Consider the following 24,806-nt stretch of genomic DNA (forward strand, 5'->3'; position numbering starts at 1 on the left):
GAATAAACCATATTAAAACTGGATGTTTTGGTCAATATCACATTGTAGCTTGCTACAATGTAATTTGGCACCTATCTCTATAAACCAACATAAACTGAAGATTTAAATGGATGACTAGAGAATCAGAGCCAAAGGTGGAGTATTAGTCTATAGGGGTTCCATGACAAAACAGCGCAGACGGGGTAGCTCAAACAACAGAAATGTATTTTCTCCTAGTTCTGAAGGCTGGGAGAACAAGATCAAGCTGCCAGCAGAGTCAGTGTTTAGGGAGAGCGCCTTCCTCGGATTGAGATGGCCACCTTCTCACCGTGTGCTCATGTCATCTCTTCTTTGTGCACGTGTGGCTGGGGGGAGGGAGAGAGAGAGAGAGAGAGCAAGCGAGTTCTGGTGTCTCTTCTAAGAACATTAGACCTATCAGATCAGGTCCCCACCCTATGACCTCATTTAACCTTCATTACTTCCTTATTCCAAATATAGCCACACTGGGAGAGGGGGAGTTAGGGCTTCCACGTGTGAATCTGAGGAGGAGATATACATTTGTACCATAACAGTGATGTTTCAACCAATACAACTTATTAACGTATTTGTCACATTTAGATTGACTCAAGCATTAAGGGACCCCTGAATACTGTTTGGACCCACTGAGTAGAAGTAACTCGCAGTGGCCACACAATAGTTGCCTAACCTGAAACTGGATTCTAGGGCCCCATGCCACCCGCCCACATCCCCCACCACCCCCCACAGTGCCTCTGTACTGATTAGATGACCACTGCATTTCATGCCATTTACCAATGTCTATTTCTGTCTAGTCTTAAGAAATACCAAAGAATCTAGGTTTTTCTGTCTACTGGCTTTATGTTCTAGCCATTGTCATTTCTGTTACAATTCCCAGCATGAAATTACTGCTGGTCTCCAAACCTTCAGTTTCTTCCAGCAAGGCACTTGACTTTCTACCAAAGCTGAATTCCCTTCAATAATCCCTTCGGTTCTAGGACTAGACTCCCAGAGTCTCCAGTTGAGAGGGGAAGTCCAAGCAAGATTCCTTCCTCAATGAAAAGGAACCATAAGTGGATGTCTGACCGTGTTATGTGTTGGAAAGAGAAAGGGTGCACCATGAGGGCTCAGAACTATTACTGTCTGCAGTACTTAGGGCACACTACCTTCTAGCGACTATAACAAAAACACCAAATGTCAGTGGTTTAACATGACAGTAGTCTATTTCACATCACAGTTCAGCTTCCTATCAGGCGGTCGGTCTGAGTGCTTCTCCTCCAAGAAATGACTCCAAAATTTACAGACTGCTTCCATCTCTTGGTTCTACTTCACTGAAGGGCAGAAATCTTTGCTTGAAGTCAACGGAGGAGGAAAGGCAGAAAGTGCAGAGGGAGGGTCTTTCAGAGTGTTTTATAGTTAGTAATGAAGTGGTGTATGTCACTTTCAACTGCCTTTCACCAACCAGAACCCTACCATTTGACTCCAAGTTATCAGCAGGGAGACTGAGAAATGTACTCTTCCTACATGCCCAGGAAAAAGAAATGGGACTCTTCAGCACGTGAACACAGCTCCCAACTTTTTCTTTACTACTGGGAAGCATCTTGGTGCTTAGATAAACTCACCTAGTTTGGTGGCACTGGGGATGGGGAAAGGGGGTGGGAGAACAGTGTCAGGAATTTCACTGTATCTGTAACGTGAAATGCAAACCCCTTAACAAACCTCAGGAGATACAACACAGCAGTGCTGTATAATGGTCAAGTGCACTATCTCCGGAACCAGACAGCCTGAGTATGGTTGCTGCTGGTTCCAGGATCATATATAACCCACCCCACTTTCTGGGAATGTGGGTGTCGCTCCCCCTATCTGATGAGCTCCAGGAGCACTGGCTGGGGGTTTAAGCCACAGACAGTGGAGTCTGGCTGGTTTTCGATCACTATTCCTGACTCTTTCTGAGCCAGTGATATTTACTTAAATTCCTGGACAATTTAACTTCATCTCTCTGAGCAAGTTCACTCATCTGAAAAGTGGGAATAATAATGCCAATCTCAAAGGAATTATATTTGATTAAACATTTGATATTTGTTTATATATTTGTTACAATATACACATTATATTTGATAAAACATTGTGCACCTTCCCTAACACATAGGAAACACACAATAAATGGTAACTGCAAATACTATCAGAAGAAGATAGGGACTACAGTCCTCTTTACTACCTGTCGCCAATAAAAATGACTGTTTCAAAACATACACACACAACAGTTTTTTCAGTGGTACAGGATAGTTTAAAAAGCAGGAGGTTTGTGGGACGCCTGTGTGACTCAGTCAGTAAAGTGTCTGACTTCAGCTCAGGTCACGATCTCACAGTTTGTGGGTTCAAGCCCTGCGCCGTCAGCACAGAGCGTGGAGCCTGCAGCACGCTTCAGATTCTGTCTCCGTCTCTCTCTGCCTCTCTCTCTCTCTCAAAAATAAATAAATATTTTTTAAAAAGTTTTTTAAAGCAGCAGGTTTAGAATTCTCAAATCTATGTATAAGCTGTGTGACTTTGGTCAAGTAACTTGACATCTTTCTTTAAAATATATTCCTACTACCCACGTCGTGAGATTGACGTCATCACTGTGTATCATGAGAGAACACGTAGAAGCATCTAACACAGTTCCTACAACATAGTAGGTACTTAATGCAAGCTGAGTACCGGTTACCAAGTTCCTCTCAAATGGTTTTGCACTGGAAAGTAATATCTCACACTACAAGAGTGAGAAAATACCATCTTAGAAAGACATGTTTGGAGAGAATAAGTGATTACAGTTAGAGCAGATGCCTTCGTATGATGATTTTTTGATCTTTGACCTTTATCACCCCTCACAGCCCTATTTAAGAACAGCTTCTCGATGCCTCTACTCAAATGACAATCATTGTGCAAAAACTCCATGTCTCGCCATTCAGGAGCTTACAGTACACATCTTAATAAACCATAATGAACTGAAGACGTGACGAGTATAACTGGATAAACAGGCCTCTCTCCCCAGCTGTCATGTCTGTTTGTGACAGCAACTGATATTTCATTGTAAAAGATGCTAATTTCAATCTGAGCCGTGGCGGTGTTGAGAGGAGCATAAAAGGAATTCTTGATTATCTCTATCAGTAACCGTGGTCCCTGGGGATGTGCTCGGAAACTTCAGATCACATATGGCAAGAGTGCTGTGATAAAATATGCATCAATGAGGCTTCACGACTTATGATAACAAAGAAGTGGAAAGTTTTGCCCTCTGTGATAACTATTTGTGGCTGGGATTTCTCTCTTTTGTCTATTTCTGGAGGCTTTAAAAATGACATTTGTTGTACTAATTATTACATCATTCTGTACCTGGACCACCATCTCATTTCTGTAACTGTTCTGTCAAATTTCTGGGGGCTTATCATAATACTGTTTCAACAATGGTGATTTTCCCAACCTAAATTTGAGAAATAATAATTACATTGGCTGCTGGACCACATTAGCTGCCTATCAGACTTAAACAAACACTAACTGTTATTTCAACTTAAATATCATTGCTTATTAAGCACTGGCCAGGCTACAGGGAGGCCAAAGTTTTCAGAGATGCAAAGCACACATCACAAGGGAGATGAGCAAGAGAGCCAAATCAGGGTGGCCACTGTCTTTCCTTGAGGGTGGGCCATTCTTTATTTTTAAATTATTGTCTTCCTATTTGGGGAGCAGGGAGTGTGGTGATGAAATTTATTACCTAAAATGGTATGAAGATGAGATGATCGTGTCTGGGGGAAGAGTTAATATTCTCACTTGGCAAAACTAAAAGTTAGCAACTCCAACTCCTCTCTTGCTTTATTTTGACCAGTCCTTGAAATTTCAAAATCCGGAAGGCAGCTGGATGCTTCCCTCTAATCCCAGCACAAAACCTTTATGTGGGTGAGGGCTTCCTGGCCATTTTACAAGGTATCTGTTCCCTTCAAAAGCTCTTGTGGTAAGAAATTGACTCACTTTGGGCACCTGGGTGGCTCAGTCGACTGGTGGAGCGTCTGACTTCAGCTCCAGTCACGATCTCGAGGTTCGTGAGCCCGAGCCCCACATCAGGCTCGCTGCTGTCAGCCTGTCAGCACACAGCCTGCTGCAGATCCTCTGTCCCCGCTCTCTGCCCCTCCTCCACTTGTGCTCTCTCAAAACTATTTTAAAAAAGAAGAAATCTACTCAGTTGATTGATCCAAAATCTGCCTTCATATAGCGCAACCTTTGCTCCTCTCGTGTTACATGGAATAACCCTCATCCCTTTAGTTACAACGATGCTTCAAATGGACTAAGGGTAGTGTCGTCCCCCAAGCAGACTGCAATCTGGTCACCCACATCTGCTGCTCATGTTTTCACTTCATGGTGACCCTACTAACAATTGCCCCTCACTTCCAGTCACCTCCACGGTCTGTGCCCCTACAAAAGAAGGGTGCGATACATCCATTTCCAACTTAGAAATACTCATTTAATTGTCCAGAAAACAAAGCCTGAAGTTTTTAGAGAGGCACTAGCTTCTCCACCATTTGCTTCCACACAAGCTTTCCCTCCCACTGGTACACATTCTTCTCTCCGGTCTTACTCTTTCCTGACCCTGGGCCTTTCCTCATCTTGATGCTAATCTCTATCTCTCCAAGCCTGACATACTCTTCAAAGCCCACCACTCCCCCCACAAAACCTTCTCAGATCCACAGGCTGGTATTCACTTCTCCATCCCCTAGATTCCCACAAAAGGGACTTCATGTTGCAATACCAACACTAATGATTTATCTACTTGTGTTCCCGTTGGTCTCAATAAGACATTATAAGATCTATAACTGCACGGACAGCCCCACTTGCTTTTGAATACCCTATAGTGTCTACCACAGTGCTCTGCGCTCAGTTTAACGTTCATTAAAATTCTGTACTGTTGACCGAAATGGTCCCTCACAGGCACACAACCTATCAAATACCCTTCGACTGCCATTCCCCAGTTTGCCAACCCCACCCCCCACTGAGATCTCTCTCGATCTTCACCTACACTGTCCAGTACTGTAGCCACCAGCCACATGTGGCCATTTAATTTTAAACTCACATTAGTGAAAGTTAAACGAAATTAAACCTTCAGTTCCTCAGGCTCACTAGTTACAGTTCCAGTGCTATCCACAGCCACATGTGGCTAGTAACTGCCATACTGACAGCACAGATATGGAACATTTCCATCACCACAGACAGTTCTATTGGACAGTGTGGGTCCAGCACTATTCCGACAGTAGAACCACTACCTTCCTTGCTGTGTGATTAGCCACATCACACTCTTGCCAAACAGCATGCAAGCCTCTGGCTAATTAAAATCCCCAGGTCTTCTTTGAATGAACGGCTTTTAAGCTCAACTCCCTTCATATTGGACTTAGACAATTACTTTTGGGGATCTAAAGGTAATTTCCTCCCCACCATACCCCATTAAATTCTAATACATTTTATCTCTTCTATTTTATCTATTCAGCTTATCAAGATCTTCAGTTTTTGGGCTATCTTATCCTAGGTCTGAGTCACCTAAGCATTAGTTGATATGATAAAAATGCTGCAGGTAAATAGGGTAGGTATGTAACTTCTCATCCAAACGAGGATACTTTTCAGAGTGAAATGGAATGCCGTAAAAAATTATGCTGACACACAGGCGTTAACTGGGACTCTCCAGAGCTCATCAGGGAGGATGGAACTCTGTCCATGGAAGGTCACATCTACACTGTCACTAGAGAAAGTCCTCCAGATTAAGAATGAATTAATATTTAAAAATCTGTGAATATGTTAACTAAATTTTATCTAATTTTAGACCATATCACTCCATTTCATTCATGATGCTAACATGAGAAATAAAATATCTTAAGTTCAAATCATCTTAATCTTTTCAGCATTCAATAAATGAACCAACCCATCTTTTCCAAAAAAAAAAGAAGAAAACACAATATAAGTAGAAATACAATGTATGTATATGTTAGATAAACATGAGGAGAATTCATTTATAAATGAATTTATAAAATTTGGATATAGTATCTTCCTTACTGTTATATAAGGACTCCAGAGGTCCAGAAAAAATCTGCCTCATACATAACAGACTAACAGTGACTTGAAGCTAATTCAAACAAAAGGAAAGAACACATACAGCAATCTTCTATTACTTTTTTTTTCTTCTGAAAATGTCACTTTGAAGGAAGCCTCCAGCTCATGGTGGTCACTAACTAGTACTTGCCATTCATCTATGGCAACTGGGCCAACAAAATCCTGGTAAAATCCTGACAGAACATGGTGCCCAGATTTTGTAAAAAAAAAAAAAAAAAAGTAAAGACAAAAATAAGTATGGATGCTTAAAAAATGAAGAAGATGATGTCACACTCCCAAACCCACATAAAATTAAGATAAAATAAAGATTTATGTGGAAGTCTGTTCTAGTGGAATTTATGTACAGAAATATGAATATATTTGGGCCAAAAATTGGACAAAAGCCCCATAAATTAATGTAGCTAAAAGTCAGATAAAGGTCACAGCATAAGACTGACGGAAAGAGAGAAAAGAGTCGTACAGTAAAACCTTGGTTTGCAAACATAATTCATTCTGAAAACATGCTTGTAATCCAAAGCATTTGTATATCAAAGCGAATTTCCCCAGAAGTAATAAAGGAAACTCAGATGATCTGTTCTAAACCCAAGAATATTCAGATAAAAATGATTACAATACTGTAATTAATAGAAAATAATAAATAAAATACGAAACATAAAGAACAATAAGTTAACCTGCATGTACCCTTGAAAACCTTTGTGGTTGGTGTAAGGGAGACAAGAGAGAGGAGGGTTATTGGATAGGACTAACTATCCACTATCACTATCAGAATCACTGCTGTCTGTTGGGTCAGTGGAATCATTTTCTTTTCGTGCAACTTTAACAAGGAGCCTATCCAATGACACTTGTTTTTGCTTCCTTTTGAGGATTTTGCGGAAATGTGACATGTCATTATTGTTAAACAGATTCATCGCTTGCCTTATTCGGGTGGTGCTTTTCTACAAAAGTTCGCACTGTTTCCCACATTTTACACATCTCCCTAATCTCATTTGAAGTGAGGGATTCCCGTGCCTTGTTCTCCTCTTCCTCTGCAGACGAGATGCAGACACACACTTCTTATAAAATCTTGCAATTTTGGCCACTCACATACCTCTTTTGTATTCCTCGATTTCCTTAACTTCACCATAATTAACTCCTTCTTCTTACTGCCTTTTTTTTCAACCTTTTTCTGCATGGGGGCCATTATACACATCCACGTGAATGTTGACTATAGTGCAGTATTAATAAACTCTTGCCATTTACCGTATTTAACGTAACTGGCAATAAGGCAGCAGAGGAAAGGGTCTGTATCTGCAGGCGGCCTGACCTAGAAGGAAGCAAAGCATTCCTAAGCTTCCTCTTGTACCGAAATACAAAGGACAGTCCATAGGTGCTTTGAAGTGACAAAAAATATACCAGTGCCAGTTGTGGGCACCTCCCAACGTTCCGAAAAACCATTGATTTCTGCCAAACACCACAGCCTGAGCATGGGAGATGATTGCCCACAATCCTGCATCAAGGGAAAGAGAGAGAGAGAGAGACAGAGAGAGAGAGAGAGAACCATTGGCTCAGTTGTGATCAAGTGACATTCTGTGTCACGTACTACTCGTATTGCAAGACACCACTTGTGTATCAAGTTAAAATTTATTAGAATGTTTGCTCATCTTGCAGAACACTAGCAGAACAAGTGGCTCACAATTCCAGGTTTTACTGTTCTAGACCAAAAGCAGAAAAGAGGGGCCGAGTCCAGGCTCCCTGCTAACCAGCCCTGGCACCACTGGCCCTCCATACCCTCTGCGTGCGTTTTCTCATTCACTCCAGAAACAGCTCTTTGCCCTGGGATGCCCCGGGAAGGGGGGTGTGTGGGAGGAGTGGCCTCAGCTCTCAAAGTCCACAGGGACAGCCTTGAACTCAAATTCTCCAGAGTTCACATCCTGCAATGCTACAAAGAAGTTTCGAAGGAAACACTTATGGCTTCTCAAACCCGTTGAAAATATAGTTCTCATTTATAATTAAAATGAATTCTTTTGGAGCTGTCACTTATTTCTTGGATCTCCACAATGTGTAGCAGGTGTCTACAATCCATCTGTCCTCCTTCTAAGACATTTTTAGGGCACTACATAGCATTATTCCACCTATGTGTTTTACTTATTTTTTTTAATGTTTCTCTCACATAGATTATATTTCCTTAAACTTGAAATCAGATATTTGTAATTAGGTGTTTATAAGTAAACTATTATTTCAACAAAATCTGACTTCTACTGACCTATTATAGAATATTAACATGAAAATCATATTATCTCTTAGGAAAATACTTACTTTCCTCTGAAACCTAGGTAGGGAAAACAATGTTCTAATCAATAATCTGGGTTGTATCCTTTTATTTTGGCCCTTATTTTAATTCCCAAGCTAACAGCAATTCACAGGCAGTTAAGAAACCCAATTTGATCAATTTTCTAAGTCCTGTGTTTTTCATTAGGATGATCCTTAAGGCCGGTGGCCTTCTATTAGTTTGGCAGACAGCTCTGGCTAATGTTTTAATGATCCCTAGCAAGGGAAGCAAAAAAAGAGAAACAAATAAGGTGGAGGGAGACTTCACTACGGTGAGGAGAAGCTCGATCAGGCAGGGAGACAGAGTACATAACCACTAATTAACTCTTGTCGTTTCAACATCTGGAAGCTAAAAGGAGACACCCAAGTACCCATGTACTGCTGACGAGTCAGTCCTTGAAGTCTGCGCTAGGAGTAGCCCCTAATCCAGTATTCTCAGATGCTAGGAACTTGTCCAACAGCCTGGCTAGTAATAGGATTACAACATCTAACCTTTGAAGGCATAACTGTACCAAAATACTTGTAAAACAAATAGGAGGAACAACATCATCTCTTGCAACAGCCTTCTCACTGTTCCCTCTGCTTCCATCTTGCCTCTCTGCTATGTAATTTACACACAACAGACAGAATAGCCTCCAAGAACAAACTAGATGGTATCACTCTTTTGCTTAAAACCTGCGGCTAAAGATTTTCTATTGCAGTTCGAATAAAGTGTGGAATTCTTTACTGTGATACTAAACCCTGCTTGACCTGGCCCCTGACCACTTACACTCTGAGCTGCATGTCTTGGGAACCCAGCTATCATGGCTTAAACACTGTAACAGTTAAACGAGCAGGAGATATAAGCACTTTACCCTTACCCAAGTAAGAGATTCATTTTTTCCTCGTGTAACGACAAGTCTAGAGATTGGCAATGCAGGGCTGGTATAGCTACTTGACAGAATCATTAAGGAACCAAATTCTCCCTGGGTCCCTGCTGTGCCATCCTTAATATGTGGCTCTTGCATATAGTTGCAAAACGGCAGCTCTATCTCCAGGCGCTGCATCTGTATTCCAGGCAGGCAGGAAGAGAAACAAGGGAAGGATGAAAACACTGCATGCCAACAGAGTCTGTGACTTTTAATCAGAAAAACAATCATTTCCCCAGGATCCACACGTGGTAGTCATCATCTCCTTGTTCAAGACAGTATCACAACGCGACTGCAACACGAGGAAATCAAGTGTTGTGATTATTTTTTTACTTCATTTCCTAATCTTTTCCCTCCATGCGCCATGCTCCAGCCATCCTAGCCTGTCTGTCCCTCCAACACCTCTTCTTCCTTCCCATCTCTTGATCTTAGCACTTATGGTTCCCTTTGCTGAACTTCTTTTCTCCAAATGGCTGCACGGGTCATGCCTTCACATCATTCAGCCCTCTGAACAAATGTTAACTCCTGTGGGCTGCTTTATCTGACGCTCTTGAAAACACAATCCACCCCATCTCCAGTCCCTCCCCATTTTTTATTTTGTTTCATGTTTGTTGTAATGGGTTTATTTTCTTCATAGCATGTCTTGATATGTGAAATATTTTATTGTTTCTCTTTATGCCCTTATTGTCTACACCCACTAGAATATAACCTCGTAATAATGAGGTTTTCCCTCTCTTCTCTCTGCTACATTCAGTGCCTTGAACAGCACTTGGCACAGGGCAGGTGCTGAGTTAAGAGTCTTCTTCTGACTTAATGAATGGATCAATGGACTTCCTGACCTATCCCGAATTTTCAACCCTTTTCTGCACTGCGTTCTCACTCACTTGTCTTTGACTCTGAAATGAATAGCAAAATGGTGCTTGATTCTATTTGAATTTTTTAATTATATTTCATGTTTTCTTAAATTTCCATATTGCTTAGTTGGCTTTTATAAGCATGATTTTCTTGGTCATAAAGTGTGTTTGCTCGAGGAAATGATTTCCAATAGTCTGGTATATGCATTGGACTTTTGGTTCCCCTATCATATAGAAGCCTCAATTATTTTATTCTTAATATTTCTAAACATTCTTAATTATTTATTATTCTAAATATTTGGGCCATGAACAGTATTTTCACATTTTCTGAGTGACTCTTTCTGTGTTCTAGGAACCAGTATTCAAAATTGATCCTGCACCCTTTTCTTTCTTAAAGTCCAAGAGCATATTTTTTAAACAATTTCTCACAAACATCTCTAGATCCATTATAAAGTAAACAATCAAGACATTCAGTTTTCACACTCTACTATCAGAGAAATCTCCAAATCTTTGAATACAAGTATTTTTGACTGTCTGATTTTTATCCCTGCTTCAAAACTTGGTAGATAAGTAAATGACTTTAATGTGACTTTCCTATTCCATCTCCTTTTGCATCCTCTAGAATACATTTTTGCAGAGCATTACAGAGGGACTCAATTTTCCTTATCCTGGAGATTTAACATTTATTATTCTCAAAGCTTCTAAAGATTTTTTTTGACGTAGATTTTTCCTTTACATTCATTTGTCCTGCTGCAGGGACAAAAAGCTAGGAGAGGAGGAAAAAAAGAAAAGAAACGAAAAAGAAAGAAGGAAAAAAGAAAAAAAATGCACCCAGCTTAGAAATCTTTTTCCCTTTCCTTCATGGGCATAAATGAGAACCTTTTCAAGGCCAATCTTCTAAGAACTCATTTTTTTTTCACTCTAGCTTCACTGAATAAGGGTGGGGAGCACGGATTATCTGAAGTAAAAGTAAAAATAGTGCTGAAACTACGTTCTTCTTGAGAAGCCTGAGGCACGGTATGTTAAAAAATATATATATATATATCACCAAATCGTCCCATCCTGGGTTTTTTTTTTTTTCTAAAGAGACAAGAACATTTGGATACCCCAAGCAGAGCAGCCAAATGTGTGATAGCGAAGGCTATTCCCCATAGATGAACTAAAACGGATCTTTCTGGCAGTGGGTTCCAGTCCCTGGTGATCACACCCCTTCTGTCATTACAGCTATTCTGCCAGCAGCCTGACTCTGGGGTAAGTGCCAGGCTGCCCGGTCGATGTCCCTGGATTAGCATGGGGCCTGGGTCCATCCCTGTGTACAGAGTGACAACAGACAAGGCAGCTATCCCTTGAAGGAGATAAAGTCTTTCAGGAGATTACAGAATAATTGCTAGCAACCTCCCAGAGAAAGAGCAGCTGTTCAAATTTTAGGGGTTGCCGGAGTCACTGGAGAGCTTATTGAAAATGCAATCATTTCTTCTTTCACCTTACCTTTACTGGATAAGGGTGGGAGCATGGAACTAACTGGAAGTAAAAGGAGTGCTGAACCAAGACTCCACATTTGATAGGTGGGAGAGGGAACTCGGAACCTGCATTCAACAAGCTCCCCAGGTGATCTTGATGCAGGTGACCCATAGGCAACACTTTCGGAAAAGATACCCCAAACCATTTAATGGGCAAAAGGGAGGGATATGGCTCAGGCCTTGACAACTAAGCCTGTTCCCCAAAAGTGAAGAAAATAGATTGTTGGACAGAAGAAAAAAGAAAACAACCCAGCCTGGTATGTATATATGTATGTACGTGTGGGTATGAATGCCCTTATTCACTAACATTTATGGAGTTATGTAAAATGAAAGAAATCACCCTTGCCCCAGAGGTGCTCAGTCTCTTGAACAGAACACAAGCCCCCACCACCCCCAGCGGTAAGTATGTGGTGAAGGCGTCCTAGGCAGGGGGTGTGGAGAGCAGAGGGCTCAGATTTACTGAGCAGCTAGGCTGTGCCAAGCACTGTGGGGACAGGTGCCCTGCAAGCTCTGCCCGGAGGCACTGAGTCTGCCTCCAGAAGGGAGATGACATTGGAAGAATGAATGAGAATTTACCTGGCAACTAAGGTGGACACATTCCAGGAGGAAGGAGCAGAGCCCCAAAGCACAGCCAGGCAAAAGGATCCAACACGTTTCCAATCCAATCCCACTTGCCCCAGGGCTGGGTGCAGAGAAAGAAATGGTGGGAGACCATTTCCTTAAGTTGCTACCAAAGCCGCGAATGCTTTCCTACACTCAAAACTTTCTCTTGTGTCAGCTGCAATTTGTAGAAATCATATCGTGTTTGCCACACTCGTGTTAGCAATGTCGAAGCTACCGTAATTTATGCCTCAGAATTTTCCAGCAAGTGTGCATGATAAATCTCAGTCTGTGTCTCTGGCACTGTATCAGTAAGGTGGACAATTAATTTATCATTCGGACAGACTCTTTGTTTCTCTGGACGTTTCTAACAAGCCCTGTGTGGCGACTATAAGTATTTCAATTAATTCGCAAAAGCAAGTTCCACTCACTTGTTGCCGTTGCTTCCTGGTTACCTTTCTCCTCGGCTGGAAGCATGCTGCAAGGCAGTAACAGAAGCTTGGAGAAGGAGCTAAGGGGAGGAAGGTAAACGCGTGCACTCGAGGGCATCCCCCACACCAGACTGAACAGACTCCGGCATTATCAGTGCTGTGCACTTGAATGAAATTTTAAAACAAAGGAGAAAATCGTCTTCCTAGAAGATGGTACAGTGCTTTTTTTTTTTTTTTGGTTTCTATCTGCGCTCTCCTTTTTTATAAATTTGTTTATGAGTTTTACCATCTCTTTAGGTCACTTAACCTCTTGAGATAGATACATAAAAGAAAACCTAACAACCTTGGAACTAAGAACAGAAAATAGTCATTTTTTTACATACACCTCTCTGCTCAGTCACCCACTGATGACAGTAATCAAATGAGAAGAATCATGTGAGGCCACCTGGGTGTCAGCTAGTGTTCCATTACCAGCAAACTCCCAGAAATTGGGAGTAAGTGTTCACAGTTATAGCAATTTGGCAGAGAAATATTTTGTCTATTATATCTAAAAATAAATTCCAAATTTTAAATTTGGGCTTGTGTATTTTTTATTTCATTTTTCTATCAAGTCACTTTTATTGTGCTCTATAAAAACCTCAGAATATAGCAGATTAGAAAATAAAACCAGCCAGCCTATCAGCACAGATGGTTTGAGATGCCAGTCCAAGATTATCCTCAGACCTACAATAATAATAATTACAATATTAGTTTACAGTTGCACAGAGCGTTCTGTTTTTCAAACGTTCACTTGGTAGCAAACACTTGACAGCAACCTTGCTAATTGTTAATCTCCATTTTACAGAAGAAATTCATCTCCAGAGAGGTTAAGTGAATAATCCAAAGGTCACACAGCAAGTCTGAGGTAGACCTAGGACCATGACCTGTGGCCTCTTATTTTAAGAAAGACTTTTTTTTTTCCTACCATAACTCAAAACTACCACTTAAAAAATGAAATTTTAGGGGCACCCGTGTGGCACATCTGACTCTTGATTTGGGCTCAGTTGGTGATCTCACGGTTTATGAAATCGAGTCCTGTGTCAGGCTCTGCACTGACAGTGTGGAGTGGAGCCTGCTTGAGATTCTCCTTCCCTCTCTCTCTGCCCCTCCCCTGCTCACTAATGCTCGCGCTCTCTCTCTCTCTCTCCAAATAAATACACATCAAAAATAAATGAGATTTTAGACAATTTAAGAAAATCTACCAACATTAGGAAGAAATGTTTTATAATTTTTCTAGGGCATGGTTCAACAATGTTTAAAAATTATTTTCTGTTTATGGATGATTTTAATGACGGCAGAGATTTTAAGGATCCATAACTTATATACCTTCCCTCATATTATATGGATGGGAAAAACAGACCTAAAAATATCACTGTTATTGGGGTACCTGGGTGGCTCAGTCAGTTAAGCTTCCGACTTCAGTTCAGGTCACGATGTCACGGTTTGTGAGTTCAAGCCCTGTGTTAGGCTCTGTGCTGACAGCTCGGAGCCTGGAGCCTGCTTCAGACTCTCTGTCTCCCTCTGCCCTTCCCCCACTCGCACGCATGCTCTCTCTCCCTCTCTCAAAAAAACCAAACAAAAACATTTAAAAAAAATTTAAAAATACATATCAGTGCTATTTATCGACAGAGCCAGGCATGATAGATGACACATTGCCTGGCCCAGTATCCTTTCCACTTATAAGCACAGCCTCTTTCGTTGATTTATTCAACGTTACTTATTGAGTGCCTACTGCACACCAAGGGCTATCCTAGTGTGAAAAATACAAACAAGCAAAAATCCCAGCCCTCCTGAAGCTTACATTCTAGTTAGGACAGACAGATGGTAAATAATCAAAATAAGGAAATTAAACATATCGACAATAAGCACAATGCTGATGGAAAAAAAAAAGGAGAAAGGGGGCCCTGAGAGCAAGGGAAGCAAGAATTTTAAGAGATCATGGTAACACACAAAAGTCTTTGCTCAAATATACATATTTATATTATATATATGCATATGTAATACATTTATTCAGAGTTTCTCAAAAATGTCATTGCTTTTGGCCAATGATGGAAGTGCATTAGGGGCAAAATCATAGTTCGCTAACCTTCACAGGAGGTAAAGCCTTTGAAACAAGAGACTTTGAAGATTTAAATGCCCAGGAGAAGTTTTATGTCTTATTCTTGCCATCTCCACAATCCAAGGGGCAGAAATGAAAGAGAGCAGATGCACCTTTTATGATTAATTAACAAGTGTTTATCGTGCTCCCCTAACATACTTGGATCTGTGCTTGAATTGTGGAGAAAACAAAAAGATATTTGGTCCTCTCTTTAGGGGGTTTAAAATCCAGCTTGGGTGATTAGAAAAAAAAAAAAAAGAACAAACTTAAAACATCCCAGGAGCCATGTGGGGTGAAAGTAAGCAACAGTGGCTATGAGATGGAGTGAGGCCGCAGGCACACTGAGGAAGCTATTTACAAAAGCCTGGGTGGGAATCTCTTTACTGGGCACTGTACTTTTTATGGGACCTGAAAATTCTCCTACAAGGAACTCTACCCGTCCATCAGATAATAATGTAACAAGCATGCTGTAATATCATCTTTTCTATTGTAGCGAATTCATGGGGACGCGGAAGCATTCCTCCAGGATAAGAACTAAGTCCAAGACGAGATAAATAAGAGACATCAGGAAAATAAAGCCATAGCATTCCTTCAATGCATTTAATGTTATTTTAATTGATAAATAAGATCCATGCTTTAATACATTTTCACTATGTTTGTTCTTTTGGCTGAAAGAGCATAAATCTTAAGTATCCCTGTGGCTTAATGTGATGCTTATTTTCCGGGCTTGTGCTACATGTCAGGGAGAGAATAATGACTTATTGTGGATTTATGAAGGAGGTCTGTAAAATTTTATTTTATCTTACTTAAAACAAGAGGCAGGGAATTCATCCCACTGGATGGTAGTAACAGCTTTTTATTACATCAAAGCTGGTGGTAGCTTAGAGAGGAAAAAATTGGCCTTCAATAGTGTCTAACTTTCATGACCCAAATGAAATGAGATAGACAGTCCCCTCCCCTGGCTGATTCTTTATACTGTATGAAATATTAAAAGGGAGAAAAAGAGAGAGAGAGAGACAGAGAGACATAAAGAGGGAGGGAGGAAGGGAAAGAAGGAGGGAGGAAGAAAGAAGGGGGAATTGGGGAAGGAAGGAAGGAAGGAAGGAAGGAAGGAAGGAAGGAAGGAAGGAAGGAAGGAAGGAAGGAAGAGAGGGAGGGAGGGAGGGAGGGAGGGAGGGAGGGAGGGAGAAAAGAAAGTACCAGTAGTAAAAGCTCATCTTTACACAGTACAGTGCAGTTGAGAACACTCAGGCGCCAGAGTGAGATGGTGTTAGGGATGACTTAGAACAACGGAATCTCTGGTACAACTCACAATGGCCTTCTCTATTGTTAGTTTAATTAAATTCCCTTAAGTTATATTTATAACTAGTTCGCTGTTAGGCAAAAACAAAACAATGAAACAAAAACATGATCAAGCTTTTGGGAATATCTGGGAAATAAGTCATTCTAAATCACAAGCTAGAGTTGGCATTTTACATCTCCAATCTTTAGTAAAACTATCTACACTAGTTTTACTGTTTCAACTTGAATAGAAATCCCATTTTCTTATCTAGGAAATACATGTACCTCCATAGTGTTTTGCCTCTGCTTTCAGGGCATTTAACCCCCTATCTACAAATCACATCTTTTCACATTTGTCTGCCACCCCAATCAATCGATGGTACACTCCTCAGGAACAGGAAGTGTGCTTCATTAACCTTTGCTTTGCACAGAGTAGATGATCACTAACCTTGAGTCAGCATCGCCCTTGCCATGACCACTGCAGGGCTTTCAAAGACTCTCTCAATGACGTCATCATGAATAACCATTATTGAGCAGGACTGTAAGAGATTCCCTCGGGTCCTACTCAGGACTGCAGAACTGTTTGCGTCTGTATTAACTCGTCCCAGACCCTGTGGGCTCTTAAATTCCTATTACATGTCTTGGAGTTTTGGCTACTTCTAATCTGCTGGGAAACCAGACCACTACAGTTTTTTTTCAGGTGCCCTGGCATAGTAATGGATTTCCAGTGATGGTCCCAGGAGTAAGAAGAGTCCAGTGAGTGATAATAGGAGTTGTAATCAAAGAATTTTCTGAACTCTCTCCTGACAACTCAGAACTACCCCCCTCATTTTAAACTGATTATTGGGTTCTCATATATGTATCAGAAAGATGAGGCTAGTGTCTACATAATGGAGATGTTATATTTTCCAAACCTAAAAATTCTTGTAGTTATAATAGGTTTACAGATTCCTGGAAATCGAGTCTCTTCCCAGATAAATGTTTCCTTGGAACTCATGGATTCTACAACCTTATAAGCTACTGACATAGTAAAAATCATATTTCAACATGACACAGTGTTTGGCCACACCCCAGACATTACAAGTCTTGTGGTCTTCTCACAGAACAGTATTGACTCGAGGATTTATGTGTTCAATATTTAAAGCATTTAAAACTCCTTAGATATAAAATTTGGGGTAGAAATACTGGAGTTTTCTTGTTACATTTATAACTCAAAACACACACACACACACACACTACTTGCAATAACACCCATTTTAAACCTCTTATGGATTTTACATACATTATCTAATTTGATCCTTAAACTGACCACTCATAAATATGGGCTCATGTGCTCATGTGAGATCTTCATCAGTTAATCTGTAATACTTAAATTCTCAAATTTCATTTGGTTCTAAAACTAGCCTCCTGAATTCTCTTATCCTAGATATTATTCATTTCTTGTGTAAATGTCAGAGGCCACAGAAAAACAAACTCACATTCTGCCATTTGGTATGAAGCAAGGAGTCTAAACCAACATCATTAGGGGAGTCGGCATCGGTGGTAAGCACTACAAATACTGAAGATGTGTTTCCAAGTTAGAAGTAAAGGGCTTCTACTCCCCTCGTGTCCTTCTTGTGACCATTTCACGTTTCCTTAGACTTTATAATGTGTATCATTTATGTCGTTCAGAAAAGTTAATGTTTGTAAAATGAATGTGGCCTTATTTCTCTAAATATACACTGAAGAAATGGTCACGTCCATAAGTATTTGATATTTTTTAAAGAATAGCAGCTGCTATATAAGTTACAAAAATAATGAGATTTCTATTTCTTAATTTTTAATGTAAAAGTAGTCTATAATGAGTAACCAGCATCTCTGATTTAGGTATGCCTTAATTATAATTTTTAAAGCATTTGTTATACAGCTCATTCTGGACAAATTTGAGTGTTACTTGGAGACTTATAATGTTGCTACACACACATACACACACAATTTTTCCTAATTCCTTTTTCTAATTTCATTTCCAACAGTGAAACAAAGCAGAGAGTGTTAAAAAAAAATCTCTTCTTGCATGGTTATAGTCTACCTCAAGATTTTCTATTAACTGTTACTTTACATAATGCTAAATTACTGTGAAAAACTGTGGAATTACAGAGGAGGCTTGTGGGGATACAAAATGAATATATTAGGACTCAAAGAGGTAAAATCAATTCCTAATTCTTGGTATACTAATGGCCATCTGTGGTGTGACTTAAGAGGTACACCCAGGATTGTGAAGTAATTTCAGAGAAGAAGAGAAACATTAAAAAAAATGGGTCTATTGTATGTCTCACTATAAAGGACTTCTCCAGCCTTTTTAGAAAAGGTGCACATTTCTAAAACATTTCCTGTTATGTGGAGCAAGGGAATATCCTAAAAGAGTTTGCAATTCTTAAGAAAGGGAGAAGAGAAGTATGACAAGTTCCTTTAAAAATGTTTCACATGTTCTCTAAAATAGCAGACAGGGAGAAAGGAGCCCAAAAGCTTTGAACCCACGAGATAAAACCAGAACAAAAGGAAGTCAAACAGAATCCCAAGGAAATCAGATTTCATACCTAAGAGAATTAAACTCATAGTATAGGGTTTCTATAGCTGCTGTAACAAATTAGTACAGCTGACCCTTCAACAATGTGGGGGTGAGGGGCACCAATCCCCGCACAATAAAAAATCCACAAATAACTTCTGACCTCCCCCCAAAAAACTTAATTACTAATTGCCTACTGTTGACCAAAAGCCTTACCAACTAACACAAACAGTCAACGAATACATTCTTTGTATGTTATATGCTGTATTCTTATAATAAGGTAAGCTAGAGAAAGGAAAATGCTGTAAGAAAATCATAAGGCAACGAAACCCATGTACAGTACTGTACTACATTTACCCCCAAAACCCACATATAAGTGGACCCATATAGCTCATACCCATGTTGTTTAAGGGTCAACTGTACTTAGTGCTTAAAACTATGCACATGTAATATCTTATAGGTCTGGAGTTCAGAACTCCAAAATGGGTCTCATCATGTAGTCTCAGGGTTGTGAGTTCAAGCCCCATGTTGGGTTAGAGCTTATTAAAAAAAAATGAAAAGAAAATCCTTGTTTCGGGTACCTGGCTGGCCCAGTCAGTGGAGCGTGCAACTCTTGATATCAGGGTTGTAAGTTTGAGCTCCACACTAGGTATAGCAATTACTTAAAAATATAATCTTTAAAAACAAACAAAAAAACAAAAAACAAAAAATCCCAAGATGGATCTCACTGGCCCAAAGTCAAGGTGGAGCTGCACTCACTCCTTGCTGCAGGTTCTAAGGAAGAAACCGCTTCCTTGTCTTTTCCAGCTTCTAGGTGCCGCCTGCATGCTTGGACCATGGCCCCTTCCATCTTCAGAGTCGGCGGTGGCAGGTCAAGTCTTGCTCCCCCGGAACCACTCTACGACTCTTTTGCCTCCCTTTCCACATATAAAGGACCCGTTTTAGTTTGCTGGGGCTGCCACAACAAAGTACCACAGACTGGTGGCTTGGCCAACAGAAATGTATTGTCTCACAGTTCTGGAGGCCCAAGACAAAGGGTGTTGGCAGTATCCTCCCTCTGAGGGCTGAGAGGGAATGATCTGCTCCCAGCCTCTCTCTTTGGCTGGTAGATGACACGTTCTCCCTGTGTCTTCACATGGTCTTCCCTCTCTACCTGCCTGTGTCCAAATCTCCTCCTCTTAAAAGGACACAGTCATATTCGATTAGGCCCCGCTTTAACAAACTCATTTTACGATTACCTCTGCAAAGGCCCTATTTCCAAATAGGTTCACATTCTGAGGTAACAGGGATTAGGATTTCAACATATGAATGGCGTGGGGGGGGGGGGAGTTCAACCCAAGCACCCTTGTGATTACATTGGGCCCACTTGGATAATCCAGGACAATCTCCTCATTTTAAGGTCAGCTAATTAACAACCTTAACTCCACCTGCTTTCTTAATTCCCCCTTTGCCATATAAAATAACATTTTCACAAGTTCTAGGGATAAGGACGTGGATGTCTTGGGGGGGGTGCATTATTCTACTGATCACACTCACTTCATCCTTTTTATTTAATGTCAAGTTTTGTTTGTTAAGAAATCTGGTATATTTGAAGACACTCTTAAGCACAGAGAACAAACTGAGGGTTGCTGGAGGGATGTGGGCTGGGGGATGGGCTAAATGGACAAGAGGCATTAAGGAGGACACCTGTTGGGATGAGCATTGGGTGTTATATGTAAGTGATGAATCACTAAATTCTATTCTTGAAATCATTATTACACTATATGTTAACTAACTTGGATGTACATTAAAAATAATAATTAAAAATAAAATAAAATAATAAAAAATACATTCCTGGGACATTAAAAAAAAGAAATCTGGTATATTTGTTGTATGTTGATTCTGGAGACATTTTAGAAGATTGATAAATGGTGACTATTAGGAAAAACTGCTATTTCAGTGAGGGGTGGTGCAACTGATAAACGTATATAGAGCCAACGCACATTTTAGGGCTAAATAGATAATTCTAGAAATTATAAACATAGATGTAATGTATATAATATTTTTTAACTTAAAAATTTAAATATGTGTGGACATTTCCAAAGTTCTAGAAGATGACTTTCCATTTTATGTTGATAGTATTATACCTAAAAACCAGATAATATCTAAAAATTTTGATTATGTTAGTATTACATACTCTATCTCTTAAAAACAAATTAGTAACCAATTGCATTTCAAGTATAACTATACCATTTAATAAACATTACTTCTGAAAACATTCTTGTGGAGAAGAAAGAAAAATTTTTTTCAAAGGTCAAGAAGGAGTCAAAATTTATAACCAAGATGTGGAGTTCACATAAAGCCATCCCAGAAAAAATAAAGTAGGAACTAGTTCTTTTTCAGAAAAACATAAGTTCCAGATTAGCTCCAAGCTAATCTACTAGTCCCACAGAAAGGCTGGGCCTGACATCTAATAATGTAAAAGCCTAATTTCTAATAAATAATGATTTTACTGAAAATAAGTCATAAAACACAAATAGTCCCTAGGACCTGGCAGTGTTCTGTCAAAACTCTAACCTGGGGTTTGGATTCAAATAAAAGAGCAAGAGGAAAAAGCATGAGCACTACTTATTTTTGTAGGTTTGCTATGCATGAGACAGATACATACATTTCAAATAACACTACAAGACAGGTAGGTAGTATTTTCCAATGTGGAAGCAGACTCAGAGAAGTTACAGGATTTATCCAAGCTCAAACTACTTCTAAGGGCAGAACTGGAATCTGAACTCAAGTCTGTCTGACTTGCAAAAGCTCATGTTCTACTCCACGCTGCTTCCCTGAATCAGAAGGAAATATACCATATGGATTTTTAATCTCTTTAGTTACAGAATACATATATTTTTTAAGTTCATTTATTTCTTTTGAGAGCATGGCTGAGGGGCAGAGAAAGGGGGGGGGAGGAGAGAGAATCCCAAGCTGGCTTCATGCCGTCAGTGAGAAGCCTGACGTGGGGCTCAATCTCATGAACTGCAAGATCATGTCCTGAGCTGAAATCAAGAGTTGGACGCCCAACTGAGCCACCCACGCACCCCTGTAGGATATACTTTTAATAGGAACCTATAACTCTACACATAATATATATTCAAATTAAGTATTCTCTTTTTAAAAAGGATCCAGCCCCTATGTTAATGGTTATATGCCAGACATAGTGGTTTTAGGTAATATATTTTAAAAAGGATGTAAATCTTATGTTTAAATTCTCATTTCCAAGAGATGTTTCTCAATTGTGAATTTTTATAACTAAGGATTTCTGTTTTCATGAGGATAGTTAAAACTTACGGGGTGCTCATTCTGTTGCTTTGTCCATTTGGTTTTCTTCGTAAGCCCTTTGTATTAAGGAAATAAAATGACACAAGGTCTCCTGTCCTGAACGTAGCATTGTTGTCCACAAGGAGGATCTAAGGTTGATGGCATGCTTGCTGCCTGGCATATTCTTTTCCAAACGAGATTTGGGGTCTTGTTGATTTGGTAATTCAAATCGTTTAAGAGTGGGTACGTCTATGCTTTGGGTCCAGGTGAGTCTAATACCTACTGAATGCAGGATAGTTTTCATAACTGATGTTATATGATCACAGTATTACTTTTCCACTATTAGATTTCTCTTTGAAATATTCACTGCTCCAGTAGTGTATTAATATCAAAAAGTATCTACTTTGGGGTTTGGATTCAAACAAAAGAACAATAACAGACCAATTTTTAACTTGAAAACCATAATCAGGACATTCTTTTAAAGTAACAGTGGGATTTTTCTCCCACTGGAAAAAAAATTAGATGAGGCAGGTAGCTCCAGCAATAATTATTGATAGGTGATAAAATCTACGGATCGACAAAAGTGTCCTTTTAATACAACTCTTTATTGATAGGGTCATGATCTCCAAAAAGATCTTCTGAATTAAGAATGAATTTTAAGAGCAAGGAATATTCATTAAAAAGAGAGACCATGTTTGTTTCATGTTTCCTAAGTTTGAAAAAATACGGGAATTAGTAACCTGCAGTTAACCTGCTATATTTGTGCACTTCTCATTAATCAAAGTGCTTTCCATTGTAACTGATAAGACAGAGCAGTGGGGCAATATTTCTTCATTAGTGCTGGTTGGCTTGTTTTTGGGTTTTGTTTCCTACTGAAAAAAAGTAACTGGTGATAATGAAATAGTGTCTGTCGTGTTATAGGTGTTGTATAGTGAATCACTACAACCTTCTTTGGGATTGCTATCCATGTTACTGGAACATGACATTTACTAAATTGAGGCTAGACTCAGGGAAATGAGGTCACACATATTTTGTAATCCATTTATATGCATGGATATAAAATATACATTTCCTTGGCTATAAGAAGAAAAAAACTTCTTTTCACCAGAACTAAAGAGAAAAATGAGGTATTTTCTTTCCAAAAATACCGATGCCCTATGTGTCATTACACAATAATGATTGACAGCTGCCTAGAGGGCTTAGTCTCAGGAAAGGCTAATAAATGACCAAAAGAAAATAGCTCATTAGGAGCTAGAAAGGAATGACTTTTTATATCCTACAGCTAAATTTGTGACAAACATGATTATTGGCCTTACGTTTTCCAAATGGTCTCCCTTATTTCATTACAGTACAGAAACACACACTACTGGAAGTCAGCATGTCTTCTAGATGATTCCAGCAGAGGAGTGCTACCTGTAAACAGCTTGGCTACTCAGAAATGTACTGATTTCAAGAACAATATTTCAATCCCAGTCATTCCCTCCTCATACTTGAAGGTCATGTTCTTAAAAATCCCTGTGGGAGTAAAATTGCAAGTTGAGAAACTATCACTGCAGAAAAGATGAGGTTGGAAGTCATAGTCAGGAAAGAGTCTAGAGAAGGTTTTATACTTTCATTCACTAGGTATTTCTGGGTATGTGTGAACATGCATGTACAAATAATGCACACTAAATAAAGATAAATAACAAAGATGTTTCACTTGTTTTAAAATTTAAAATAATGGGTACTCTACTATGAATTTTCATTGGTCTCTCCTAGCTCCCCAGAAATTGCTCAGGATTGCTTTTCCCCATAATTTCAATGTCCTAGATTTTGTTCTGTTTGTTGCACAGAATACTCATGCTAAAAGATTTTCTGCATCTGTTGATCCATTCAAATGGTCAACTCATCTCCAATTTGATAACACCTCGTTAGTAAAAGAAAAATATTTCAAAATAAAATACCATGTATTTAAATATGTAAATGCTCTAGAAAGACTTCAACTGGAAAACAAAACAAAAACTGCCTCCCAAAGTTTCCCAAATGCTCCCTAAGGGACAATATCTGCCCCATCAAGGACTTCTAATTTGGACCAAAAGTTAGCAAACTATGGCCCACTGCTTATTTTTCTATACTTGTCTATATAATACTTTATTTTATTAAAATCAAAGTTTTAATCTAAGTCTTCTCATCTATGATTTGAAGATGAAGCATTTTGTCCATTAGCAATTATACATAAAATTACAGTAATTTTATGCTTATTTTATTATCTTTAAATTTTTAATTCCAATACAGTTAACACAGTGTTATGTTAGTTTCAGGTGTACAATATGGTGATTCAACATTTCCATACAACACCCGGTGCTCATCGCGACAAGTGCTCTCCTTAATCCCTGTCACCTATTTTCTCCCGCCCATCCACCCACCTAACCTCTGGTAACCATGAGTTTCTTCTCTATAGTTAAGAATCTGTTTCTTGTTTTGTCTTTCCCTCCTTTTTTCCCCTTTGCTCGTTTGTTTTGTTTCTTAAATTTCACATATGAGTGAAAACATACGGTATTTGTCTTTCTCTGATTGACTTCCACTGCTTATTTTTTATACAGCCTGCAGCTTAAGAATTATTTTTACATTTTTACACGGTTAGGAAAAAACAAAAGGATACTGTCTGTGACGTTAAAAATTATATGAAATTCAAACTTCAGTGTCCTCAAATAGAGCTTTATTGGCACACAGCTACACTCATTCATTTACGGCTCCTTTTGTGCCCCAACTGCAAAGCTGAGCCACTGTGGCGCACTGACTGGCCTGCAAAGCCTAAATATCTGACCTTTTACAG

The 24,806-nt window shown here is 39.5% G+C and overlaps 1 protein-coding gene and 1 long non-coding RNA gene across 5 annotated transcripts in view; one reads left to right on the plus strand and one right to left on the minus strand.

Annotated features, from left to right (window-relative positions):
• The window catches only part of CDH20 (cadherin 20), a 206,646-nt gene that overhangs the window by 15,470 nt on the left and 166,370 nt on the right, over positions 1-24,806 (plus strand). The window lies entirely within an intron of this gene.
• On the minus strand, positions 188-4,050 carry LOC123381457. Its single transcript, XR_006588471.1, has 2 exons — positions 3,997-4,050; positions 188-344 (listed from the first exon to the last, which is right to left on the minus strand). It is a non-coding gene; the product is annotated as an uncharacterized LOC123381457 (long non-coding RNA).

This window comes from Felis catus, chromosome D3 (assembly GCF_018350175.1).
Source record: "Felis catus isolate Fca126 chromosome D3, F.catus_Fca126_mat1.0, whole genome shotgun sequence".
NCBI lineage: Eukaryota > Metazoa > Chordata > Mammalia > Carnivora > Felidae > Felis > Felis catus.